This window comes from Aethalodelphis obliquidens, unplaced genomic scaffold (genome assembly GCF_003676395.1).
Source record: "Aethalodelphis obliquidens isolate GAN/ISIS:26980383/991018 unplaced genomic scaffold, ASM367639v1 scaffold1, whole genome shotgun sequence".
NCBI classification, from domain to species: domain Eukaryota; kingdom Metazoa; phylum Chordata; class Mammalia; order Artiodactyla; family Delphinidae; genus Aethalodelphis; species Aethalodelphis obliquidens.
In genome coordinates this window covers 98,094,499-98,108,259 of record NW_020837945.1, presented here as the reverse complement: position 1 = coordinate 98,108,259, position 13,761 = coordinate 98,094,499, and the positions used below count along the sequence as shown (strand labels likewise).

At 38.6% G+C, this 13,761-nt stretch overlaps 2 protein-coding genes across 3 annotated transcripts in view; one reads left to right on the top strand and one right to left on the bottom strand.

Annotated features, from left to right (window-relative positions):
* Window positions 1–7,650, bottom strand: part of PDCD10 (programmed cell death 10) — a 41,000-nt gene extending 33,350 nt beyond the window's left edge. Inside the window, exon 1 of one of the 2 annotated variants that reach the window (XM_027112460.1) lies at window positions 7,509–7,650. The gene's annotated coding sequence lies outside the window, so the exon portion shown is untranslated. Of the gene's footprint in view, window positions 1–6,966; window positions 7,118–7,508 lie in introns of those variants that run through there. The other variant, XM_027112451.1, reaches the window with a different exon arrangement.
* Window positions 7,651–8,323: 673 nt separating this feature from the next.
* The window catches only part of SERPINI1 (serpin family I member 1), a 68,482-nt gene continuing 63,044 nt past the window's right edge, over window positions 8,324–13,761 (top strand). The window contains exon 1 of the mRNA XM_027112428.1: window positions 8,324–8,520. The gene's annotated coding sequence lies outside the window, so the exon portion shown is untranslated. The remainder of the gene's footprint in view (window positions 8,521–13,761) is intronic.

Sequence of the window (13,761 nt, the reverse complement as noted above, 5' to 3'; positions counted from 1 at the left end):
TCAAGATGTGATCAAAGATTTTCTCAAGATAAGCCATAAAGGGGGATAATCTATATAGGAAAACCAAAAGATAATAGAATCAAAAGGCTTGCTACCTCTGAATTAGCTGATGGGAAATGGGAACAACAAAAATAGCAACAACTGGCTTCTAAGATATTTCTGCACAACAGGTTCAGGGAAAAGGATACACGTCTCTTTGGTTGTGACAATCCTCAATTTTTTTTCCTATTCGAATGCCTAAATTTTTGTTAAATTCTGGTCTGAACAAAATTTAAATGAAAACATTTGTTGGAAGGCAGGAAACAAATCTGTTCCCTTGAATGTGTTCACTTATGCCCATAAAGTTCTTAATCTAGTGGTTCATGAATTAAATAATGCCTAACTGAACAGTCATTTAGCATTTAATTGAGGTACATCTTTTCATTTTTCCTTTTATTAGTATTTGTGATGTTTTAATTTCTCAAATATAATGCTAAAGCCTTCCTTTAAAACCCCTTAGAAATTCAATTAAACTCAAGCTCTCATACTGTCCCTATGTTCTCTATGCTTGGAAGTACAATGTAAGGAGACTGTACCACATGGGTCAGGCTTACCTGCTCTGTAACACTTATAATCTTATATACCTACTATCTTACTTAATGACTCCTTACCGCTTAAGGTTCTCTACAGTATGCAATGTATATTTTCTTATCTTACCTTATCAAATTTCTTTGCACCACAACACTGCCACAAAGCACTTAAACGTTGATAAAATTATTAGCCTCAGATGATAAATGGACTCTGACTCATTTGTTTACCAGTAGATGCTAATAAGGACAAGATTCTATCATGATGATGAACTTTAACCTCACCTTTAGCTCCCAACTGATCTCAAATAAAAATTCTATTAGTCACAAGAAGAAATAAGGGAGATAGAATGGTCTCTGCTTAAACCATACATACAATTCCACCTGACCTTCACTTGCAAAACTGTAATTCATTCTTCAAGAAAGCACACCAAAATTAAGGTAGGACCTCAGAAATCTCTCAAGTTTTGAAAATACTGCCAAAATGCCAATTTGATTACCGACGAAGGCATCCACAAGTATCTACTTCTGAATAAAAGACCATATTCAAAATGCTTTGTAATTAAATTAGAAAGCCTTGCAACAATGTGAACTGGTATAGGGAGCAATTGAAATCTGGAGGCCATGTCTGATTCATTTACCATTCCCAAATGCCTTTGGTTGCAGCAACCTAATGAAGTCTAAGAAGGCAGCAGATGTGTAACATCTTAGGATTTTGTCCTTCCTGAACTCCAAACTCCACTGGAGTTCCAGTTCATCCTGAAGACAGGATGGTTGAATAAAGCAGGAAGGCATGTTTCAGTGCCAGGGACCAGAAGGTAACTTAGAGAAACTATCATTTTCCCCCCTCCTATCAGCTCTGACCCAAAATTATCAAATGAATTGATGCATGTTCAAGTACTTAATATATCAGAATGGCTAAATGTCCATATGACGGTCTTTCCATCCCCTATTATCCACCAAATTATAAACACTGTAGAGAAGTTTTATTCTGTTCTCTATTTTCTAGTACCTAGCTCAGTACTCTATATAGTCAGTCTACATCAGCAACAGTGTTAGAGATGTGATGATGAAAAGCCAGATATAGTCCATGCCCTTGAGGGTGTGCAGTCTTGCAGGGAAGAGAGACAGTAAAGAAATACATGTTAAGCTGCCACTTCACATAACTCCAGGGAGCATACCTGTGTCATACTATATATACACTTTTCTATGCAAATTCAATGAACATGCTGAACAATTTTTTTGAAGAAAACAACAAAAAAGAGAACTATTGAAATAGGTAGGTGATCATAATTCCATTCCACGCATATAAGCCCCAGAATGAAAGAGATAAAGACATGGATCTGCTGCCCCTCCAATCAGACTGAGAGCCATAGTTGTCCCTCATGATGAGCAGCTCACCACACTGTGATTCCACATAATCACACTGTGATTATGTATTATAACGTACATATTTCTTTTCCAACATGATCTCTGAATAACAAGTTAAATACCTGATCCAGCACTCAAAGGAAAGGTAATTCTATTCCAATGCTAGAGGAAAAATGTGTTGATGCTCTGTTAGTTTCCAATGTGGTAACTTCCTAAGTGTTTTTTTTTAGAGTAAGCTTGAAGATAAGTAATTTTTGCCTGCCACACCGACCTTAGCATCTAAGATACAACTTTTCTGTAACTGCAACTCTAACTGCCCTCCAACGGCGCTCAATCACTAACATCATTTTACTGCCATGATTAAAAATATGGTGTCTTAACTCGGCCAGCATGGATTCAAATCCTAATTCCAAGCAATAAGTGGTTGTGTGACCTCAGGGAGGTTACTTAGCCTCCCTGTACTTTAGTTTTCTCATTTACCTTGGGGATAATAGTGCCTCTACATCATAGGGTTGGTACAAAGAAGATTTAAGGCAATTTTACACATAATATATATTCAATAAATATTTGATAAATGAATGAACCAAAGTATCATTATTATGCAATCTAACTTACTTCTGGTAAACTTATTTCCAAAGGACTGGCCTAAGTAAACAGTAGTGACTACCACTTAATAAGCTCTACTGCTGTTACCCAATAATTCATAAGCTTGCTGATAAAAAATCCTCTTTTCTTTCTTTCTTTTTTTTTAATAGCAACACCTGATTCTAGGCAACTGCATAGTGAGACTGAATATTTATTTCACTTTTTGGGTGGTTAAAAAAAAAAAAAGATTATACATACCAAAAATGTAAGGGTGACCTTGAAAAATAAAACTAATATTACATCCAAGATGCAATTAATTGTATAGCTAAAATGAGAAAACTGAATTCTTCATCTTCATACAGACGAAAATGGACCACCAAACTATACTGTTTACCTTTCTGCCAATGAATTATTTCTAACTGCTACAATAAAGATGCTTTCACTTTTTACATTGTGTGTGTGTGTGTGTGTGTGTGTGTGTGTATGTGCACGCGCAGATTGCTAAAACATAAATCTCTAAGACTGCAACTTTCTATAACATTTCAAATGTAATAATACACACCATTGATGACACTATTTAACATCTAAATCACTTCTGCAGTTTATATTATGGAAAAAAATTGTTTATCATGGAATTAGCTTAAAATTCTTGGCATGCATTACCAATCATATCAACCTTAATAACCCAACAAGATATAAGAAGCAGTACTTCAGTTTTATCTTTCACATATTAGTATGCTAGGTCAATATCAATTTTTTATCCAAGATTCAAACAACATAGCGACTTACTTTTTAAAAATTAAATTTAGGACTTATCAAATACTTACATTTAAAAATAAAAACTGGGAGCATTACCAAGTTTTAAAGCCAAATATCAGCAATCACTTTTCGACAATGTCTTGTGTAAGAGTAAATGGGTAAATTCATGAAGGCAGGCAAAGCTACAGCAACACAGAGCTGTTGAATTTATTCTATGCCATTATTACAGTACTGTGAAAGATCAGAGAATTTGTTTTCAGGACCAAAACCTGACACAATTTTTTCCTGAATTTAGTCTGCATGTTTTGAAAATAATATTTTTACTCTCATAAATATCTAGGTCAAAGCAACTAAGATATTACCATAAGACTCACTGAAATACGAAAACTTTCAAGAAGCACAAACTATAAGCTCCTCTGAAATAAGTACTACTCAATTTTACAGTCACCTTGCCTAAGGCAGGTGATACTAAAGGTAAAAACTCAAAGGAAGATACTGTGGTTAAAAAATGAAACAAAACAACAAAGAAAAAAGGAAAATGCATGAATTTTGTTGAGGACAGAATGAGATACCATTAGGGAAGAACAGAATCCACTGAAAGTTAGTTTCTTCCACATCTGTATTCTGTTATAATGAATGTTGCTTGCAAAAGCAGGATAGTGACTAGGTGTCCAAAATGCTGTTATACAGAAATTTTGCTGTAATAGAAAATGATTCCTTTGCCATGTCCACATAGAAAACTACCCTGATTTTACAGACCTCTAAGGAAGAACAAACATCTTTCTACAATTTATATTAAACTTCTGAAAATAACTCCTTTTTATTCAAAGGTAGGGAACATGTCTCCTTTATTAATTTCTGTATTTCTGCCCCTAGTAGAGTGCTGGAGGCACTGTGCATGAATGCACTTACATTTGTTCATAAATTCAGCAAATAATTACTGAGTAGTTAACTTTGTGTCAGACACTACTGTATAAGTAGTGAGGTAAGGCACATGACAAATGAGGGCCCTGCTCAGGTAGCTTACAATCTAGTGAGCGAGACAGACATTTACCAAATAAACACAGAAATAATTAAGTTCCTCTTGTGATGATGCTACAAACAATTACAGAGTATGGTGAAGATATAGTGGGAACTTACTGTAGTTTGGGGAAGGAGGGGTCAATGGTCAGAGAAGGTTCCCCTGAGAAATAACATTTAAACTGAGACTTGAAAATTAACTAGGAGTGGGCCAGACTTGGGAAGGGGAGGGGAAGCAGCCCAGGCAGGAGGATGTAACACGTACAAAGGTCAGGAAAGAGCTTTTGTAGGTAGTAACTGAAAAGCACGGTAAATGAGAAAGGCTGGGGTTAAGGATGGAGAGCTAGATAGGAGACAAGAGAAACTGTGAGCATTAAACTGAGTAAGAGGGTAACAGTATTTGAATATTTAAATCATTTTAAGTCTTTTTCTCACGTAAAATAAATAATCTAAGGGAACTGAGTCTTTATTCCACAATATTAAATATCTATAGTCAGAAGACCTGGATTATGCCTTGGTCCCACCAGTTACTAGCTCCGTGATCTTGCACTTAACCAATCTGAACTTCTTTATTCTCTTTGTAAACAGGTACTCAATTATTTTACCTACTGGGAAACACAATGATAACACAACAGTCCTGTTCTTACAGATCTTACATCCTTAAAGAAAAAAAAATCATGTATATGGGATACAACCTAAGCCCTATAAGAGATGAGGTCCAAAAGTTCACACAAGGCTCCTGCAAAACCCAAAATGACAATAAATGTGGACACTGGTGAATTGCAAACTACTATAAAAATACAAGCGTACACATCATTCTGTGAGCCCTAAGTTATTCAGTGTGCAGAGCTCCAAAATGACCACAGTACTCCAGCATGTGACTGAAAGATGATAAATACAATAGAAACATTATCCCGCCATTCCGTTACCCACCATTCGCCATTGGTGAAATATCAGTACTATAATGAAGCTCAGAGATGAAGAGCAGTTGGTGTAGAATCGAACCAAGGACAAAAATTAACACTCACTTAGACAAGTGCATTATATTAATTTTACTAATTTCCAAATTTTCCTGGCTTTTGGTTCAAAAGTCATTCCACAACCTCCTAACTGCATGTCAAAAATAAGAACTCATTTCTCACTTCCTCCAACAAAAAGCAAATGCCTACATGGCCATATAGAAAATACTTTCACATTCTTGCTTTACCATAACTGACTCATATTCAGTTTATGGTCTATTTAAACTACCGCACCCTTCTAACACAGCACTGAGCCAGTTACCTCCACATAATTTTCCATTTGTTCAGTCAGTCTTCCTTCCTTGTCTACTGCATTACTTACTTATGGTACTAATTATTTTTTATTTTACTTCATTCTATAGCATCACACCTCTCTTTCATTTTAAAAGTCATATTAATTTCCAGACCATCTGAGTTTCAATCAAAGAGGAATGTAAGAGTATTCTGATCCTATAAAGTGTTTTTGCATTCAAAAGTTAAACACATTGTGGATAATTTTAATAATTTCAGAGTACATTCAAAATACTGCATATTTAAATGGTCAACTTATACAACAGTAAACCATGACTGATTACCTGCTATCAGTAGATACCCGATTTTTAGCTATAAACTTACCAGGAAGAGATCTTAATGTCAATGAACATACTCCTAAAATTCTATTAAAGAACTGTCTAATAATAATATATGTGAACTGTAATTATAATTGGTCACAACAATGGGTAAGACTGGAACAAGCACACTGCTTTCTGCTCAATATAAAACACAAATGTCCATTTTTCCATTCTTTAATATAAAATAAGGATGAGTTAAAACTCATAGATGATGCTAAGAAAAACAGAATATACAAGAGCCTGATGTTATTAATTACACACACACAGAACACACACACGAGCCAAGAAAATGAGGGGAAGTAAATAAAAATCAACAAAAATGTGATGCTACCTCCAAGAAATGCAACGTATCTTCTTTTCTAGTAATGAGCACAACTAGAAATAAACTCTTTCTTGCTGCTGCATTATTTGAAAAAGTGTAAAATAAGTTTCGTGAAAGAATCCTAATCCCATTGTTCTCTCAGCTGAAAGTAAAAAAACAGAGTAAAGACTAAGGTAGAAAGGGAAAGGAATATCTTTCACCAGTAAGGATGAGCTGTATTGTTACCTGACTTTCTCCTGTCCCATCAACTACCCTTTAAAATGGCAGCACAGTCCATCATTTAATATACCTCTAATAAAAGGAAAAAATAGGTAAGTTGAAACTGATTCTTCTTATTTTTCCAACAGGTTAGAGTGCGTGCTTTTCTTTTGCTGAGGAATTTCTCTCCAGCTCAAAAAAACTCTTCACCTCACAGATGGCTTCTTAGAAATACCTAAAATTCATTACTTTGCAACTTCCTCCACCCTCTTCAAAAAAAAAAACAAACTCCCTACTCCTTTCTGGCGCGGCAGCTCCGATGCAGAAGCTGGATTACAACTAGATTAGATTCAGACGATCTGTCCCTACGTGTGTGACCTTGGGCACGTCATTTATCCCCTCAGTTTCCTCATTAGCATCCAACTGTGAATGCTCTTTGAAAACAGTAAACAGTAAATACATCTTAGGAATGACATCTTTATAGCGTTAAGCTTTTCTACTTAGGGTAAAATTACCTCCTTAGAGGGACCACGTCATGAAACTGGTACTGAATCCGTAGGTCTCTGTCAACATTTGACTCTTCTACAGTTCTCCTCTTCCCTCAAAGGGCATAACCCGAGTCACCTCAAAAGCAGACTCCAAGCGCCCCTTCCTTCCTCCACTCCTTCCCTCTCCTATTTCTAAAGCAGGGGGAAAACAGCAGCCTCATCTCCCCGCCCCAAGCCACACCTTCAGAGGACCCCACCCCAGGCACATCCGCCCTCTCCCTCCTCCGGGGGCACCAGAGGCCAACCTCGCCCTTCCCCTCCCGCCCCCACCTAGAGGAGACTTCCTGGAGGCGTTCAGGCCCGAGCAGGGCAGGCGGCATTTACAAACCCGCTTTACGCCACTCGCGTAGGGTAACCTCGCTTACGCCCATAGGGCCCCGTTCCCAGCCCCGTCCGCTCCGCCTGCCAGAACCAAGCCCGAGTGCCTCAGCCACGACCCCCGTGTGACCCCAGAGCTCTTCTGCTCCGCGCGGGACTACGGTGACTGGGACAGAACAGCCACACCTTACCGGCAACTGAGGCAGTGACTTCACTTGCCACCTTTGGAGCCCTCTTCAACTCCCAGATCAATTCACTCCGGCGACGCCGGAAGGACCCGAGAGGAACCAGGCGTTGTCCGGAATCCTGCCCTGCCGGAGTCGCGCAGGGGCCTATGGGGACTCGTAGTCCCACTCGCCGGTGTTGTCGGCAATTCCTGCACATGCAAGACTACAATTCCCGTCAAGCCATGCGGTGGAGCCTTAGGCGATGGGTGGGGACACTTTTAGCCAATAGTAGGAGAGTTCCCTGTCTGTGCGGGAGGAGGTGAGAAAAAGAGAGAGGGTGCACGGAAAGAAGAGGAAGGGAGGGGTCAGCTCTCACCTGCGCCAATCAGGATGCAGGGTCGGCCCGGGAGGCGACTCACCCATTGTGGGGGCGGGCTAGCGGAGCCGAGGAAGGAAGCGGGGTGGGGGGAGAACTCCAAGTGGGGAACGTGGGGCGGTCGAGCTGCGCGGGCGGAGAGGAAGCCGCGGGAATAATAGGCAGGATGGAGGGAGGGCGCGGTGTGAGGATTCACCCTGGCTGGAGGAGCAGTTTCCCCGAAAGCGGCCAAGCACCAGGCACACCGAGCGGCGAGACCTGCGGCTCAGGAAGGGATAGGTTGAGCCTGGGTTCCTCGCGGAGGTGCCCGGACGGGGCGGGAGGCTGCTGTAGGTGTCAGGCCACTGAGTGAAGGGAGAGGGGTCCCCGGGGAAGGGAAGCGGCAGAGCAGCTGCAGAAGTGCGGGGAGCGCGAAGGTACCAGGGAAGCAGATTCCCGCCGCCTTCAGCCAGGGGAACAGCCGGAACAGCAGGGGGAGGAGCAACAGCTGCCGAATTCGCCAACTAGAGGAGGGGGAGGCGGAGCTTAGGTCCCTGTAGCAGCAGAAGGCGCAGCCTGGACTGTAGTTTCCCGGGAGAGAGGAGAGCAGGAACAGGAGAGGAGCGCAGTCCTCGGAGCCTCTGCTCCAGCATCCCGCCAGGGGCTGCAGGTGTGTGGGAGGTAAGCGTGGGTGCCTCTATGGGCGTCTCCTCTGCCCGGGAGAAAGCGTCTTCCAATAGGAATTTTATCAAGGCACAGCCAAAAAGAGTCTCTGACTCGGGTTAGGGAACTGGTGCAAACCCTTTTAGGTGAAAGATGTACGTTTTTGGAGTTTGCGGGGGGATAAAAAGCAAAAGGTGGCTTGACTCAGGGTATAAAGGGCGTGGTTAGTGTTTTTGGTTTGAGTTGTACCTTAAAACTATTCTGGGAAATTTTAATATTGAGGAAACTGCTAATTGAGGACAAGGTGGATGATATTTGGATAGGTGCGTAGCTGGTAAAAAACAAAAATTTTGTCACTGATAGAGAATTACTTCAGAACTGTTTCACTAGGAAAATAACTTAGCATTCTTCTTTACTATCTATCCTTCACGTTGTTTTATCAGATTGCCCTGCTACCGACCTGTTTTCCAGGGTGGTTATACTGCAGGTTCCTAGAATTGAAAGAGATGTCTATTAAAGAAGGAAATACAGTCAGGAATAATCACGATGACTGAACCTATCAGAAGTATAACTTTTGCCAGCAATAATGTAAAAATGTTTTTTAATGGAGACACTTCGCTTTCCTTCCAGTGGCTTTAAACTATCGGAACAAAGACTAGGACTCAGCCTACAGTGGGAACGTATGGTGTACTTCACAGCTGCTCCTTATTCTCTCATTTGTGTCTAGTAATATTTGTACATTTTAAAAAACAAAAGTACAAGAAAAGCTGTGCAAGGATCTTTTCTGTTTAGACAGTGTATGCTAAATGATTTCCCTTAGTATGTGTTATGGTGGGCTCAGGCTTAACACATGTAATAGTGTCATAAAATAATAGTTTATTCTTAGTATTAAACCACGTGTGATTTCTTTGAATGTAATTAAACACCAATAGGTGAAAATATGCTTTAATACTAAGATGAAAGTCACATCTACCTTTGTGTAACTATGACAAAATTACAGCCTTTTTTTAGGAAAAAACTGTAAAAAGCTATTTGCCTAGTTCATTTTCTTTTTCTTTTTGTCACAGAGGTTCTCCAGATTACATGGCTTTTAATCATAGTAGCATATTGCAGCACATTTTGCTCTGAAATGCTTTCCTTGTGACAGTTGTATATTTCAGAGTCTGCCTGAATACTTTAATCTGGGTTTTTTTTTTTTTTTTGAACTAGGGTCAATAAAATGGAGTAATTACCTTCTATTCTTGTTTGTTTTGTTTTGTTTTCATGGTTTGCTGATTTACTCATGATTTGGGGATTTTATTTCTGTGATACAAAATTCCTTTTTGAAAAGAAATGGCTGGAAAGAATTCTCTTCATAGCTTCAAGTTCAATCCTACTGAGTGCTACTACTGATAAGCCTAAGTGACTTATCAATGTATATACTCCAACACTCCCTCCCATACTCTCACCCACTAGAGGAATATATTGGGGGACAGATCTTAGAAAAACGGCTGCTTTTCGATTGTCCTCAAGTAGATCAGGTAAGTATTAGAAACAGCAAAAAGCTTAGAAAAAAGAAAAAGCAACAGTAGCCACTAAATTTAGCAGCCATGGTAAGGATGGGATTTTATCTTTGCTACATCACAGGAGAGTCTGTTAATCCACATAGCTGATATGACCCTGTGAAAATGATTTTAGGGGGAAAAATGGGTACTAGGGTATAGTTAGTTAGGCTTGGAAAAGATTGTGTTTGCCGTTGTTATTTCTGATTAAATAGATCATCCTGAATCAGAGTCTCAGATTCTCTCTCAGGCTCTGCTACTGATTCATTCTGTGAAATTGAATACTTGCTGTCACTGGGTCGTTTCCCCCATGTAATAATTAATAATAATACTGGCAATGAAGTTCTTTCAGGGCCTTTATCAGAAGATCTTTTTGAAAGGGTTTGATTGGGAATCAGTTAATAATCAAGTAAGTGAGATAGAAAATAAATACCAAAACAGTCGAAATTCAGATGTACTTTGAATCCCAACTATTTATAGGTCTTCTGCTTTGAAGTATCAAAAAGGATAGAATCTCATTAGGAATGAATGAGTCTGTGGTATTAAAGTACTGGATTTTTCACCTGTTTCCAAGATATGGATCTTTTTTATTGTGTCAGTGAAAGAGATTGGCTTCCTATAACATTTGAGAGTAAGAAAACCATGTTTTTATAAGGAAGAAAATCATTGGCAGTGTGTGGCACTTAAGGATTTGTTACCTTGAACTCTTGACACATTTTAAATTGGTGTTCACATTAAATCGCAGATAATCTGAAGACTTCTTGTACATTACTGGTGTTGAAAATGTTCATCATATGACAGTTTACAATTTTATGTGAAGTACTACCTAGGTTAAAAGCATATTATTCTGTGCTTGATTTTTACTCTTTGTGTATGGCTATCAGAGTATGCATGTGATGAGAAAGAAGAAAACCAACGGAGTGCAGAATGTCTCTCAAGTGGAAGATGCTCATGAAATTAGTGTTCTTTAGCTGAAAGACTTGATTAATTTCAAATTACAATATACTTTGGATTTTTTTTTAAATTTATAATTCTAACTCTAAGCCTATTGAGTAAAAATAATTGAGTGGCATGGGTTTCTCTTTCTAACAGGAGGATTCACTGATGCATGCAGTACAAAAGAGCAAGACGTAAAGGTTCAAGATCAAATGGTTTTTGGGGGGTGGCAGTGGGGGAGAGGTGGAGTACAAGGGGGCATAGATATGAAGAAACCTGTTTGAGACACATACCCTTAGCAAGAGAGAAAGAGATTTGACCTTTTTGAATGCCTGTAAGTGATTTCATGACCTGTTTTCCCAGTTATTAATTTCTAGAGGCTTATACCCATAGTGGGAGACAGTACTTTCCTACATTGTCATTTTAACTGGAGTCAGACTGACATTAATTCATTAGGTTTTGAATAATTATGGGTTACTGAAGCAAAGTGAAAAGGATCCTGCATGTATACATTCACTTCTAAGTGAACCTTAATATTATTTGGATATAATATTAAAAGTAAAAACTGAGGTTTTCCCCCTTAATAGCAAAGGTACTTGAACCAGACACTAAAGATGAGCAGGACCCTCCCCTCCCAGCCCCTGCTGCCTTTTAAAGTCATCTCCTAAGGTTAAACAGGCTTTGGGGAGCAAGATTGTTATACAAAGGTAAAGATTTGTTTCTGTCTTATTTTCAATCTTATGTCTAATGTTTTCAGAATTTAGTCCTTAAAGTCTGGATCAGTGTGTTTTAAGTTAACAATTATTAGTTCCTAGACACTATGCTTCTTTCGTATCTCCTATTTGTTCTCAGCACCTTATATAATGCTCAGCAGAAAGAACTTGCCCTATAACCTTACAGAATTAGAAGTGGGGACCAATACTTCTTTAATGTACGCATTGATACATCTTGCACTTTGACAAACGAGAGTCAGTTGCCCTCACAGAATAAGTACTATACATTAGGCCTTCTGAGAACGACCTTGTGCTGGTTAACCTTTGCAAAAGTGTTACTTGAGCCCAATTTGATTCAGACTATGTGGACTGCAAAGACTTACCTACAACTTCATGTGCCAACATTTCTAAATTCTTCCAGAGATAGGCAGTTATAGGTAAGGAAAAGGGTTCTCCCACCAGTGATGCTCAAGGTCTGCATCTACAGCCAAGGAAGCCTGTGGCTCACCACTGTTTACGTCCAGTAAGATACCTTTGTAGAAGCTTATCTAGGAAAAGCATACTTTATTCTATAAAAATTGAATTCGCTCTTCCATTTTTCTAATTGTTCTTTAAAAAAAAAAAAGAGCCAGACTCATTGTATTTAAGCACATGTGGAATTTGGCATTTATTCCAGAAACAAATTAATCTGATTAATGTTAGAATTAAGAATTCAAATGTGATTTTTCTTTTATTATTATAAGACCTGGAGAATTCTAGTTAATTGTAAATAGTTCTTTAGTAGTAAATTTAATAATAGCAGATATTTAACTATCATTTGTTTGCTTTTTAATATGCCTTTACTAGCATGCGATAGATACACTTTGGCTTAGAACTGATGTTTGATTAATCTTCCTTCTTCGTGGTTCGCTGGTGTTACTCTAAATGCTTAGCATAGTGCCTTGTATAGAGTTAGGTGAGTTCCTGTCTTCTTCACCAGATGCTTAGTATCTTCAGAATTAAGACTGAGTTTCATTTATCTTGGTATTTACTTTGAGAGCCTTACACATAATAGTTTAACAGTAACAGTTATAGTTGACAACCTGTAAAGAAGCATCATTTTACATTTTTCACAAGTACACCTAGAAAACTGAATTTTTTTAAACATGTCTTTTAGCACTAAATTCAGCCCTCTGCCCACAACAGTTGCTTATATTGAGCTAAATATAAATATCACTGCATTTTGTTGGATTTCTGAATGGAGTAAACATTGCTATTAACTACAACCTTGCATGTGTGTATACTTTAAATGTAAATTTATTAATTCAATGCCATTTGAAATTTGTGTGGTCTCTCCTTGTCTCTAGAACTTTGCTGACTTAAAGATGTACTTTTAAGTAACATTCCGTACTATGTGTATATACACACACTTTATGACTTTTTTTCTTGACACATAGAGACTTAGAGAAAAGTATATAAACGTAACATGAGGCTTTATCTTAACTAAAACTTAACTGCTCTTGAATGTTCTGTTTTCAGTGAAATGGTTACAATGGGAGACCTTATTCAGGCTTATTAAATCTAAATTATTCAGGTATTTGTCATCTTTGAGCCAGCATGGGGAAGAGATGAGTTCTGAGATTTGGCATTGACAGTACTCAGTGCTGACCTTCCGTACAGCATAGCTGATGAAGTGTGCATGGGACCTCCAGCTCTAGCCGGTGCTTCAAGGCCCCCTTCTGGTTCAGCCTAGGAAAGGAGCCTTCTGAGCACACAGCTCATAATTTTAGTGTGAGAAGAAAGGCAGATGGAATTTACTTTGATTTAATAACCTCATTTGCCTAAGTGTATTGTTTTTCCCAGATATACCAGAGTTCCCAGTAACAGTAACTCAAGTGTCAGAAAGTGATTTCTATTGCACAATCTAGCAATTCAGTGAGTACCTGTCAACCTGTAGTCTATTTTCCCCTTAGTGTCTTAGCTTCTTTTGAATGGACCCGAAAGAGCTCACCAAGATACTTTTGATATTTTGCCAATATTGGATTGCTTCTGCCATTTTCTCGATAACCTAAATTTTGTTCTGAGCCTAA